General features: G+C 50.8%; 1 protein-coding gene across 10 annotated transcripts in view; it reads right to left on the bottom strand.

Annotated features, from left to right (window-relative positions):
• Positions 1-11,454, bottom strand: part of LOC116275795 — a 36,108-nt gene extending 24,654 nt beyond the window's left edge. For 5 of the 10 annotated variants that reach the window (XM_031668526.1, XM_031668528.1, XM_031668530.1 and 2 more), the window contains exons 1-2: positions 6,127-11,445; positions 3,757-5,476 (exon numbers count right to left, since the gene is read on the bottom strand). The gene's annotated coding sequence lies outside the window, so the exon portion shown is untranslated. Of the gene's footprint in view, positions 1-3,756; positions 5,477-6,126 lie in introns of all 10 variants that reach the window. The other 5 variants (XM_031668533.1, XM_031668529.1, XM_031668534.1 and 2 more) reach the window with 5 other exon arrangements.
• Positions 11,455-12,504: the final 1,050 nt, after the last annotated feature.

The raw sequence follows: 12,504 nt of genomic DNA, 5'->3' as shown, positions 1-12,504 counted from the left end.
GACTAGCATTGAGTCCTGGCTGTGTCATTTAATAGTCATGAGAACTTGGGCCAATCCCTTAATTTCTCTGAGTCTCGATTTCCTCATCTGTAAAACAGAGATCATGAGAGCAGCTTCCTCTCGAGTTGAAAAGATGAAATAAGACCCCTGTTCACTTGGATTCTTCACTCCTCTGCTCAGCACGTGGCCAGTGGGGAGTGGGCAATGCTGCAGAGAGGCCCAAAGGCCAGGGCTCCCCAGCCACCCTTATGGGTTCTGCAGAGTCCCCCCTGTATCTCCTAGGCCCAGCAGGCTGAAGCCTTTCCCCTGTGGGCCCCAAGGGTCTCAGGAACCCTCACTCCCCACCCCTAGACCTCAAAGCCACAAAGAAAGAGATGACTATTGCAGTTCCTGATGTTACCCTCAGACCACAGGGAGACAACTGACTCACCCCGATCCCCGGAAATGAGGCCACCCTGAGCCAACTCTGGGCACCCCACCTGCCCCCAGCCCAGGGAGCTCCCAGGATGAGAGGAAGGTGACCATGAAAAGGTGAAGGTGACCACCTGCCCCAGCGAGTGGCCTTTCTCCCTGTTTCTGCTGGGTCCCATCCCCAGGCTAAGAGTCATAAAAATAAGCTCTATGTAGATGCCACCTCTGTGCCACATGCGGTGCACAAATGCAGTGAGTGGGTGAGTGGGCAGAACAGCACAGAGATGAAGAGATTGGCTCTCAGCTCAGCCTGCCTGGGTTTCAATCCCAGAGAGCGGCTTATCAAAGGGTCATCCTGCTTTGATGAGCCTGCATTGATGCTCAGAACACAGCAACAGTCCCACGTCAGCTCCCGAGGGGCCCTGAACCAGCCTCAGTATCCAGGGAAGCCATCCCTGCTGCTCTGTTACTTTTTTTTTTTTTTTTTTTTTTGAGACAGAGTCTTGCTGTGTCCCCTAGGCTGAAGTGCAGTGGCGCTATCTCAGCTCACTGCAGCCTCCATCTCCTAGGTTCAAGCAATTCTTGTGCCTCAGCCTCCCAGGAAGCTGGGATTACAGGCATGCACCATCATGCCCAGCTCTTTTTTGTATTCTTAGTAGAGACGGGGTTTCACCATGTTGGCCAGGCTGGTCTCAAACTCCTGACTTCAAGCAATCTGCCTGCTTCAGCCTCCCAAAGTGCTGGGATTATAGGCATGAGCCACCACTCCCCGCGGTCTCCACTACTTTTGTTTTAGATGGAGTCTTGCTCTGTCACCAGGCTGGAGTGCAGTGGTGCAATCTCGACTCACTGCAACCTCCACCTCCCTGGTTCAAGTGATTCTCCTGCCTCAGCCTCCCAAGTAGCTGGGGCTACAGGCACATGCCACCATGTCCAGCTAATTTTTGTATTTTTAGTAGAGACGGGGTTTCACCATGTTGGCCAGGCTGGTCTCGAACTTCTGGCCTCAGGTTATTTGCCCGCCTTGGTCTCCCAAAATGCTGGGATTACAGGCATGAGCCACTGTGCCCAGTTCCACTACTTTTTAATAGTCAAAATAATCTGACCAATTGGCCATTTCTCTTATACCATATGTTCTTTCATTCAAAAAGCATTTACTATGGGCACCTACTGCGTGTGCTGTAGCACTGCAATGAATGTGGTGACAAAGAAGTGCTGCAGGTTCACATCACATGCCCGTATCTTGCACAAGTTCTCTCTCTTTGTTAAGAGCAGTGGCAGGTCTTTTTTTTTAGACAGAGTTTTGCTCCTGTTGCCCAGGCTGGAGTGCAATGGTGCAATCTCGACTCACTGCAACCTCTGCCTCCCGGGTTCAAGCGATTCTTCTGCCTCAGCCTCCCAAGTAACTGGGATTACAGGCACCCGCCACCATGCCCAGCTAATTTTTGTATTTTTAGTAGAGATAGGGTTTCCCCATGTTAGCCAGGCTTGTTGGAACTCCTGACCTCAGGTGATTTGCCCGTCTCAGCCTCCCAAAGTGCTGGGATTACAGGCGTGAGCCACCGCGCTCAGGCTTTTTTATTTATCCCCTCTCAGCCTCCCGAGTAGCTAGGATTACAGGTGCCCACCACCGTGCCCAGCTAATTTTTGTATTTTTAGTAGAGACAGGGTTTCACCATGTTGGCCAGGTTAGTCTTGAACTCCTGACCTCAGGTGATCCACCTGCCTTGGCCTCCCAAAGTGCTGGGATTACGGGAGTGAGCCACCACGCCTGGCCTGTCAGCCTTTAAAGCATCGTGGAAAGGAACGTTGCATGATCAAGTTTGCATTATTTCCTTGGCTACAGCATAAAGAACAAATGGGTGCAACTGAACAGGGAGGGAGGGTATGGGGTCCCTCACAGCAATCAGGTGGGACACAGTGGCCACGTGGACCAGTGATGGAGATGGCGATGGAGCTGGAGAAGATGGCGATGGATTGGAGACTAAATTAATAGGGGTTGGTAAGGGACTTAAAATGGAAGGGTGTGGCAGACAGAAGAAAGGATCAAGCATGACTCTTGGGTTTCTGGATCCTATGACCAGGTGGATGGTGTTGCTATTTAGTGAGATGCAGAACCCTGGAAGGGACCAGGGGTGGAGGGGAAAAGGTCATGACTTTGGTTTTAAGCATAATAAATTGGAGCTAGTGTTGACATATTCTTGAGAAGATGTCAAGTAGACAGCAGAACACATGAACATGGAGATCCAAAGCAAGTCAAGTCATCTAGGTGAAGGGGATTGTTCAAGGCAAGGCAGTGGATGATATCTGCTGAGGAAAGAGGTCCACACCCTGAGAATCTCCAAAATGCAAGGCCGGTAGAAGAAGGGAAAAGTTGCAAAGGAGCCAGGGAAGCAGTAACGCAAGAGATAGGAAGGAAGTCAGTTAAACGATGTGTGCTTGAGCCAAGAAACACGTATTAAGAAGGACAGTGCAGTGTGACAAGCAAGGTTAAGGAAAATGAGGACCGAAAAGTGTCTACCAGGTGGAGTAACATGCAGGTCACTGGGGCCTTAGCAAGAGCTGTTGTGGAAGGATGCTCAGGCTGACACCATCTTCATCAAAAATTTGCTCCTCCCCTACTCTGCTGGGCACAAGGTATATGGTGGTGCCCGACAGAGCTGCTCACCAGATCCTCTGGCTCCCCACGTTCCAGGTACATGGTGAACTCACACCTTCTAGTCCTCTCTAGCTGGTGGGGCCATGTGACTAGTTCTGGCCCATGAGTTGTGAGCAGAGCAGTTCTCACTTGCAGACCCAGCATTTAATTTCAGGTGCGAGACCCTCTAGGCTCTGTTTTCCTTCTGGTGTGGAGACTGGTGAGGGTCAAGGCGGTGACTGTTCTCTCAGCCTGAGCCTCAGTGACTGTGATGAGCAGAGCCTGCTTACCTCATGCTTTGGGACTGCCTTGATGTTCAGCTATAGTAGCCCACATCCAGCTCAGTGTTCTTCCTGCAGACATCTCCCTCTTAGTTGCACAAAAATAAACAAGTAAATAAGCTTTACCCATTGATTGAGGTTTGACCTCTCACAGCTGAGAAGGGTCCGTGGCACACGAGTGAGCCACAGCTCTCTGGCTGGGAATCCCTGTTTGAGCAGATGGCCTAGGGATATAACAAAACGAGGAGGTGCACCAGGGAGGAGCAGCTGATAAGAAGAGAAAGGAAGAAGCAGCAAGAAAGATCATTGACAAGCCGAACTGGGAGCTTCCACACTGAAATACACTTTCCCTGGCCAAGGAAAAAACTTCTCTTCTCTCAGAAGGCAGGGGAGTTTTAAGAATGAAGGCTTTGTTATCGGACTGACCTGGGTTCCAATCATGTCTCTTCCACCTAGTTCCTTTATGTTGGTCAAGGAATGAATGATCTCTCTAATCAGTGGTCCAGGCCCCATCATTTTCCTGCTTAAATTCTTCCCATGACTCTGCAGCTTTCAAAGCAAAGCAAAAGTGGAAAATGCATGACATGCAGGCTGTCGCTCCCAACTCCCAGGCCCGTGGAAGATATCACCCATGGATCACAGCACTTTTTCCTAGATGCAGCCTCAGAATCTTTCTCAACACAGTGCTTCAAGCATTCACCACCAATCCAACACAGTTGACTTTTAAGATACAATGTTTTTGCCATCTTTAGCCTTCTGAATGTCTATAAATGTTGTAATTTAGGTCCCATCTGCTCTCCCCACCTTAACTCCCAGAGGTCTTCCTCGCTTATTTTATCTTCCAGTCACATTGAATTAGCTGTCATTCACCAGTCTCCACACCAGAAGGAAAACAGAGCCTGGAGGGTCTTGCACCTGCAATTAAATGCTGTGTCTGCAAGTGACTTCCATGAGTTCTGCCCTGCTTACAACTCATGGGCCAGAACTAGTCACATGGCCCCACCAGCTAGAGGGGACTAGAAGGTGTCATTAAACCAGGTTCTCTTACCCCTCTTTGCCCTTGCTCATGTTGCTCTCTCCATCCCATTCCACTCCCCACCCTGAGCTCAACCTCAGACTCCTGGAGACCCTGCTTAAGTGTCAGCTCAAGGGTTCTCCACATGCTCATTGTACCCTATGTGTATTTCTGGTGGAGTGCCACACTGGATGGCAGCTGTGCACTGCAGTGACAGTGACTCCCACCAGCCTGACGTCCCCTGAGGGCAGAAGCATGCCTTTTTGTGTTTAGATGCATCCCTCTATCTCTCCCTAGCACTGCTAGGGAGTCCTCCCAGTGGGTCCCAGATAAAGATGAAGAGAGTAAATACAAGATGAAAATGCCAGGGAGAGGGCAAAGATTGCAGGCCCACACTCCTCCTCTGTAAAGTGAGGGTAAGGACCTCTCTGTCAAGATTGGCATAAAAGGGAGATAACATATATAAAACACAGTGCCCAAGGCATGGGAGGCACTTCCTAAATATTTGTGGAGGAAATTAAGGCATGAAGGAAGGATTAAATAATGAAAGATAAAGAGAGGAAGAATAAATTCGAGAAGGAGGAAACTAAAGGCAGAAGGAGAGAAGACAAATTCTGAACAAGCACCTGCCATGTATCATGTACCATTCTAGGCCCCAGGTATACTTAATGGTGAAAAACAACGCCAGATATATTGCTGTACCCAGGAAGCTCACAATCTCAAAGAAAGAAAAACCACCTTCTTAACCCAAGTGTTGGATCTAGGCCCTGCCATTCTTTCCCAAGACTTGAATCTCTTCCCATGACCTTCAGAATCAAGGCCAATCTCCTTAGCTTGGCATTGCAAAGTCAGGGTAGGTAGACTATGCTGCAGTAACAAACAGCCCTCTACATGTCAGTGACTTACACAAGTGTATTTGTCATTCAGACAAACCCACTGCAGTTCCAGTGGGGACTCCAGAGTGCTAGCCCCACTGTGTTGACTCAAGATTTTGGGGTGTTTTGTTTCAGTGGCACCTCCATATGTCATATTTCCCATTTCTCTTCTGCTCCAGACAGTGAGGTTGAAACTCCAAGTCTCATTACAGAGCATTTGTTGGGCTATCTCTGAGCCATTGCACAGCCTTGCCCCCTGCAGAGAAGAGGTATGGAATCAACCCAAGTGTCCCGCAATGGATAATTAAAGATACCACGATACCTATATATATATATACACACACACACACACACATATATACACACACACACACACACACACACAATGGAATTCCATTTAGCCATAAAAAAACAATGGAATCCTGTCATTTGAAGCAACGTGGATGAAAGATACATACCACACCATCTCACTCATGCGGAATCTAAAAAAGTTGATCTCATAGAAGTAGAGAGTAGAATGGTGGTTACTAGAGACTGGAGAGGAGAAGGGGAAGGGGCATGGTGAGAGATTGGTCAATAGGTACCAAGCTACAATCAGATAGGAGGAACAAGTTCTGCTGTTCTATTACACACTAGGGTGACTATGGTTGACAATATTGTATCATATATTTTAGAATAGCTAGAAGAGAGGATTGTGAATGTTCTCACCACAAAGAAATGAAAATGTATGAGGTTATAGATGTACCAAATACCCTAATTTGATCATTACAGAATGTATACATGTATAAAAACATCACACTGTACCCCATAAATATGTACAATTATATGTCAATCTAAAAATTAAAAATAAATAAATAAATAAAGGCATGGACAATTAACAAGAAGACACAGCCCACTCACTCCCACCTTGCCCAGCTGGAAAGTGTTGAAGGGTCCTGAGATTCTGATGCCATGAGCTCAGCTACACAGGAGGGCATGGGAGAGAGGGGTGGAAGCAAGGTATCCGGCAACTTCCCTTTGGCCTCATCTTCTCCATTGAAAAATGGGTAGATCTACCTTTGGGAAGGGTCATAGAACTCCAAGCAGCTGGAGTCTTTACCCCTCCCTGCAGATAGTTCCTACCCAGGGGCAGCTATGAGCCTGGCCTGTGAAGTGGAGAGAGGGAAGAAATTCATCTTGAGGTTGGACATTCTCAGCCCATGGCCACCATGTGTCAGCTGACGGGAAGCAAGCCAGGGAGTTCAAATAGAGAAAGAGGAAGAAAGCAAACTGACCCATCTCCCTGGTTTCCCCCACGCCGCTGCAATGCACTAGAGGATGAACCAGCTCATTCTCTTCACTTCTTTTTCTCTTGGTGGTAGCGGTAGGGCCAGGGGGTGAGTAAGCCAGAAGGTTCCCCAGTGTGGTCTCGGTTAAGGTCGCTGGATACTTGCTTCTGTCCAATGGGTGATGAGTTCAGTGTCAACTCACACCTACCCCACCCCACCCCTGGAGGCTCTCTCCTGGGTTTTTCTTTCCTCTCCCAAGTTCATGTCAAAACGTGGTCAACCCCCCACACTTCCCTCACCCATGGCCTGGCCCAACCAGCTCCTAACCAGAGCACAGGGCGCAGTCCATAACCACATCTTGCAACATGATTCACTGCGTCTGTGGAGGGACTGATGCAATTGTGGGTGAGGAGTCATTTCTACTGATGGGGAAACCACAGCAACCCAGCCAGGGCTGGGAGGGCAATCCATGGGGACCTACCCTGAGACAGGCCATGACCGAGAACCTCAGGGTCCCCAGAGCAACCCAACCACACTATGACTGAGGCCAGAGAGCAGAGGCCCAGGACATACTGTCCTCCTGCGGAGAGGCTGTAGGCTGGTGGCCGGGAGGAAGGCGGGGGTCTTGGCAAGAGAGGGCCTGTTCAAAGACAGCAACTATTCCAGGAACCCCCAGAGTGATCCATCTTTCTCTCTGAGCAACACGGACGTGTGAGGTTCTTGGAGGAGGCCAGGCAACCGCAAGCAGGAAAATCGCTTTCTCTGGGTGCTGGGTCTGTGCCTGGACCAAAGACTGAAGCCGCCTTGCTGCTCACTGCACTGCATGGGAAGCACACGCAGCTGCTTGGAGAGAATGCGCTCCCACCGCCTGAGCAGGTGCCCAGGAGACACACAGAACTGAATCTGAAATTCCAGTGGCCCAGCAGCCTGCATGCTGTGGCCTGGATCAGCTGGGCACACCTGCCTTGGGTGCCTGATCTACTGTTCATTTCCAACGCCCAGCTCAGCATTGGATGTGGGGTGTCCAGCGGACCCTGCGCTTGTCCCTCTGGCTATGTGAGCTCAAGTCAGCAAATTCCCCTCTCTGGACTGCCCCCTCCCTCCTCCGAACCCTGCTGCTCACTTCTGCAGCTTAGCAAGGGATTATATGATGCCCCGTGACAACACTTGCTCTTTCCCTGTGTTTCTCTCTTATTTCTGCATTTTCATCATAAGCCATTCTAGACAGGGGCTGGGTTAGCCTCGAGAAGTTATCCCTGCGCCACCTCTACTCACTGATCTTGACACATCCCTGCAGGGGAGGTATTTTTACCTTATTCCACTGAAGAAGAAACTTAGGCCTGGGAGGTAATAGAGCCTAACAAGGACACTAGTAAGGGGCAGACTTGGAGCTAAGACCCAAATGCTCTTCAAAACCCCTGCCCAGAGTTCTTTCCAAAACCCGGCCACCTAACCCAATCCTCCATGGGGTCTCCTGGTGAAGGGCCAAAGAGATGAGGATCTCTCCAGAAGGTACCAAGCAAGATGTAAATATGAGAGAGGATAACGTTTGACCTCCCAGATCTGCAGGTCACAGACCTACAGCTCCAAGAACCACATTTTTTAAAATGTGCCACCCCCCCCCCTCCCCCCATCCTCACTGTCCCTCTGGCTCACAGACTGGAGGCTCCCTGGAGCACCATCAAAAACAAAACTCAGCCATCCATGTGCAAGCCTGACCCCTGGTGACCAGAACCTTGAACTGCATGGCCAACCAGGCAGGCCCAAGAAATTAAAGACATCTGGCACTCATTCACTTGCCCAGCAAGCTTCTGACCAGCACAGAGCTTAAGGATTAGGCCACATCTACCTGCCCTTCAGCCCAGGCGACTCTGGAACCACAGGCAATGGGACCTTATTAACCTAGCCCATCACATGGCTAGCACATGAGTCCATCACAAGCATAACTCATGCATCATGAATCCCACAGCCACCTGGGAGGCAGACGAAGTCCTATCCCCCATCTAGAGAGAAACCAGAGCAGTGAAAGCAACGCTCTGAGATGTCACAGAATCAGTGACAGATGCTACACTCAAGCTCAAAGCTAGACTTTTCTGGCTCAAAATACCATCCCTTCCAATTTTCCTAACATCCTCATCCTCTGGTCACTAAGGGGCAAGAAAGAGATGAGGGAACATGGTTCCCAGGACACCCCACTTAAAACAAGTGGATTTTTACAAAATAAAATAAATCTACTTAAAATAAATAAACTTATTTAAAATAAAATACATGGAAGACAGCTTTCCTCCTTCTCCCAATCAACAGCCTGGAAGCACAAGATCCTTGACCTGAAAGATACTAGGTCCAGAGGGGATGGACTAGACTAGGGCTGCCAGGTTAGCAAATGACCATACAGGATGTTCAGCCACATGTGAATTGCAGGTGAGTAATGCCTGCACCACTTGGGATACACTTATGTAAGGTTTACCTTGAAGTTCAAGTTTAACTGAGGATCCTCTATTTTATCAGCCAACCCTGGACCAGATGCAACTGGGGAACGAATGTGAAACAGGGGCAGCCGGGCCAGAGGGGTGCAGGAAGAGCCTGAAGGCCTGCCACGTGGGGAGAGAGGTGGGAGATGAAGCAGGAGACCCACATGGGAAGGTGGGAGTTACTGCAGGCCTTGAGTGGGATGAGTGTTTTCTTGAGGATTATTCTGACAAATGTGTGAGGAATAAGCTGAGCGGGGAATGGGGATGTGGGGGGTTCAGCTGAATAGAGAGGGATGCCTAGGTGCCTATGGGATGGTGGTTTGTGTGTAGTTGCCTGGCGAAGGTGGAGGGAAGGAATGGATTCCGGATCCATCCCGAAGGTGGAGCTGGCCAGAGCGCTGCCTTCCCCTGCAGCTCCCTTTGAATTTCTGGCCTTGGTCCTTCCCAGTTCTGCCCCTCAAACACCTGCTGGGTTTCCAGCCCCAGTTCTGACTTCCCCTCTCTTTCTTCTCCCCTGTGTCCTCCTCACCCCATTGCACTCTGACTGAGTTAACAAAGGGAAGGAGAAAGAAAGTCGCTTTGTTCTTTCTTTCCCCAGCTCAAGGCCTCCATGCCCCTCAGAGGATCCAGCCACATGGCCCAAGTCCCACTTTCCTGGGAGAAGCTCTCTCCACTTCTCCCCAGAACCCAGTGCCAGAGCAGGAAGGGGGTCCTGCCTGCTGTCCCCGGAAGCAGGAGGCTGAGGCCCTCAAGGGGCTATGGCTCACCCCCTCCTGCCTAGGGAGGACTAAGATACCAGCGCCCCCAGACGCTCAGCACTTACCAACCCCACTACTGGGAGGTGCTCCCTGCTATCCAACCCGTTTCTGCTGCACTTTAGACCCATCTCCTCAGGGTTGAACCTCAGAAGGAGATGCAGAATGTGCGTCCTCCTGCTCTAGGCCAGTGGTTTCAGATTTGTTCCCCGGTTAGGCCACTGTAGGGGTGGAGAGCTGAGGGACAGGTCCCACTCCAACCATCCAAGTTCCACTTATCCATACTTAACAAACCGGGGCCCCTTGTAAAATTATCTTTTTTAAAGGGATCCACTGGTGAAAATATTCACCCGTGTACATGTGAAAACCACAGATAGATTGAGAGATGCTCTGCTCTCTACATAAAGACTCCTTGAGTTCAACTTTCCCAGCTCCATGTCATCTGACGCCTCCTCCCTGAGCCTCTATGCCCCCTCCTGTCACCGTCCCTGAGGCTTGGGCTCACTGACCCTCTCTCTGAAGATCTCTCTATCAGAATCCCTAACACCACATTAGGCATGGATTATCACCCCATTTTACAGATGAGATCACTGAGGCCCAGAGGTTGCAGAACCTGAACTGGATCCTGGGGGTCTGGCTTTGGATGCTGGCCCCACATGGGCTCCTGTTGCATCCCTAGCCCAAGCTGCCCACCAGGATATGGACCAAGGGCTCAGGAGTCCCAAGGCTGAGGATGGCCTGACCCCTGCTGGAGGAGTCAGCCTCGGAGCTGGGAGCTCCCTGGGGGTCATGCTGTTATCAGTGGGGGCCAGACTCCCCAGCAGGGAGAAGAACGAGGTTTCTGTGGTCTCAGCCCTGGAGACCGATCCCTGGTGTGCCCTCCTTCCTACAGCACCCAGGGACCTGCCTCTGCCCCTCACCTATGACCTGATGGGAGAAAAATGTCCACCGTGCTGGGAGACAGCTTCCGGCTGAGCAGGACACTCCATCAGCTCTGTCGCTCATCCACACACATGCCGAGAGAAGCACAGCCCAGCTCACAGCAATCTAGTGAGGTCCCATGCTGCTGTCCTGTGCCAACCATCAGGGAGCCCAGAGCCATCCAGTTCAGTGCTTCTTGCCCTTCACTGGGCATCAGAATCAAAACCACAGAGGCTCAGAAGCACCCACAGAGGTTCCCTTGACCTAAGGTGAGGCTTGGGCCTCAGAATTGTTTAAAAGTCACCCCTGTGATTCTCCAGGCAGCCAGGGTTGAGAATGACCATCCAACCCAAAGCATCCATGTCACAGAGGAGGAAAGTGAGGCCCAGAGGGAAGACCTGGTGACACATTAAGATAGGGCCCAGGACCACTGGTCTGGATTCAGGAATCTTTGCACTCACAAACCAATGTTCCCACGTATTCACTCAGCCCTGGGTTGAGGGGAGGGGAGAATGGTCACCGTGGACCCAGTGTCTGAAGGAAATTCTGGCCTTCCCTCCTGTCCTCAAGCCAAGTCCTCCCTCTCAGATACTGCTCCATGAGTCACACAGTGAGAAGGTGATTCTGCGTAGACAACCACAGCTGTTTCTCTGCCTCAGTTCACAGTTCTAAGTACCTACTTCATGCAGAAACTCTTGCTAAATGCTTTGCTAGCATTATCTCATCTAGAAGATCTGCTGTTTCCGGCCAGAACTGCTCCACTTTCACCAAGAGAAAAACACGAGCTGGCTTCACCCGACTTAGTAGCCATGCCCTGCTTCACACAATCCAAAAGGTCTCTCTTGGACATTCTGACAGCCAAGAGGAGCTGCACTTCCTGCTCAAGGCAGGCAGCAACCGGTCGGACTCCGAGTCCCACCATCTGCCTGGGCAGAGCTCAGGAAGGCACAGAGTCGGCCATCAGGACCCCTGAGTTCCAGTCCCAGCTGTGCCATTGAGCAGCTACAGGGTCTTCAGCAGGTCATTTCCTTCCCTGGGCTTCAGTTTCACCATTCCATAAATGGGAACGTTGAACTCAATCAGGGATATTGAAATGTGTTTTGTGGGACAACACTTTCTTGGCATAAAACTGCAAGCGGAACACACAGACCCCCATGGGCATGGTAGAGGAGCGGCCAGGGTTCCAGAGCTGGGCACTTGGCCCCTCCCAGCCCCTTGCTCTCTGAAGACGCTCCCTAGAACTCTCCAGAGCCTCCCGGTTTGGTCTATAAAGTCTCCTTTGATTCCGTCATGTCCTCCTGGTGTATGACCGGAGACAGGGGTTCAGAGGAGGGCAGTGGGGAACACATAGGGGTTCTGGTAAGGTAAGAGACAACTTAGAAAAAAAAAAAAAGAGTATCTGCTGTAGGGCAGGATCCAGAGTTCCTGTTTTCCAAAACAACCAGGAGAGGAAATTCCATGTTCATTTGGCGTGACTCTAATGATGGCAGAGGCAGGATGGGAAGGAGGTGACAAGGTCCCCAGAGCACCCAGGTAAGGGGAGGGGGCCCCTGGGGGACCCCTGGGAGGAGGTGGGACCTGCCAGCATCCTCGGTTCACACCTGGAAGAGGTCCCCGATCTGTAATATGTAGGACGGGGCTCCCATCGTGGATCCCCAGGAATACCCTGGTCTGTTTCCTACTCTGTGAGAGGGGCAAACCAGGGCTGCTGGAAGGCTATGGAAATCATGCAGAGGCTCAGAGCAGGGCCTAGCCTGTCTCCAGCAGTTATGACTTCTTGGCTGTGGTTTTCCGTGTTGTTATTTTGCTCCCTTGTGGTTTGTAGGCTCCTTTGATTGGGTGGGGGCAGGGCAAAGTCATCTACTTCTT

Source organism: Papio anubis, chromosome 7 (genome assembly GCF_008728515.1).
Source record: "Papio anubis isolate 15944 chromosome 7, Panubis1.0, whole genome shotgun sequence".
In the NCBI taxonomy this organism is placed as follows: Eukaryota; Metazoa; Chordata; class Mammalia; order Primates; family Cercopithecidae; genus Papio; species Papio anubis.
Note: the sequence above shows the minus strand (reverse complement) of the source record. Positions and strands in the feature narration are given on the sequence as shown.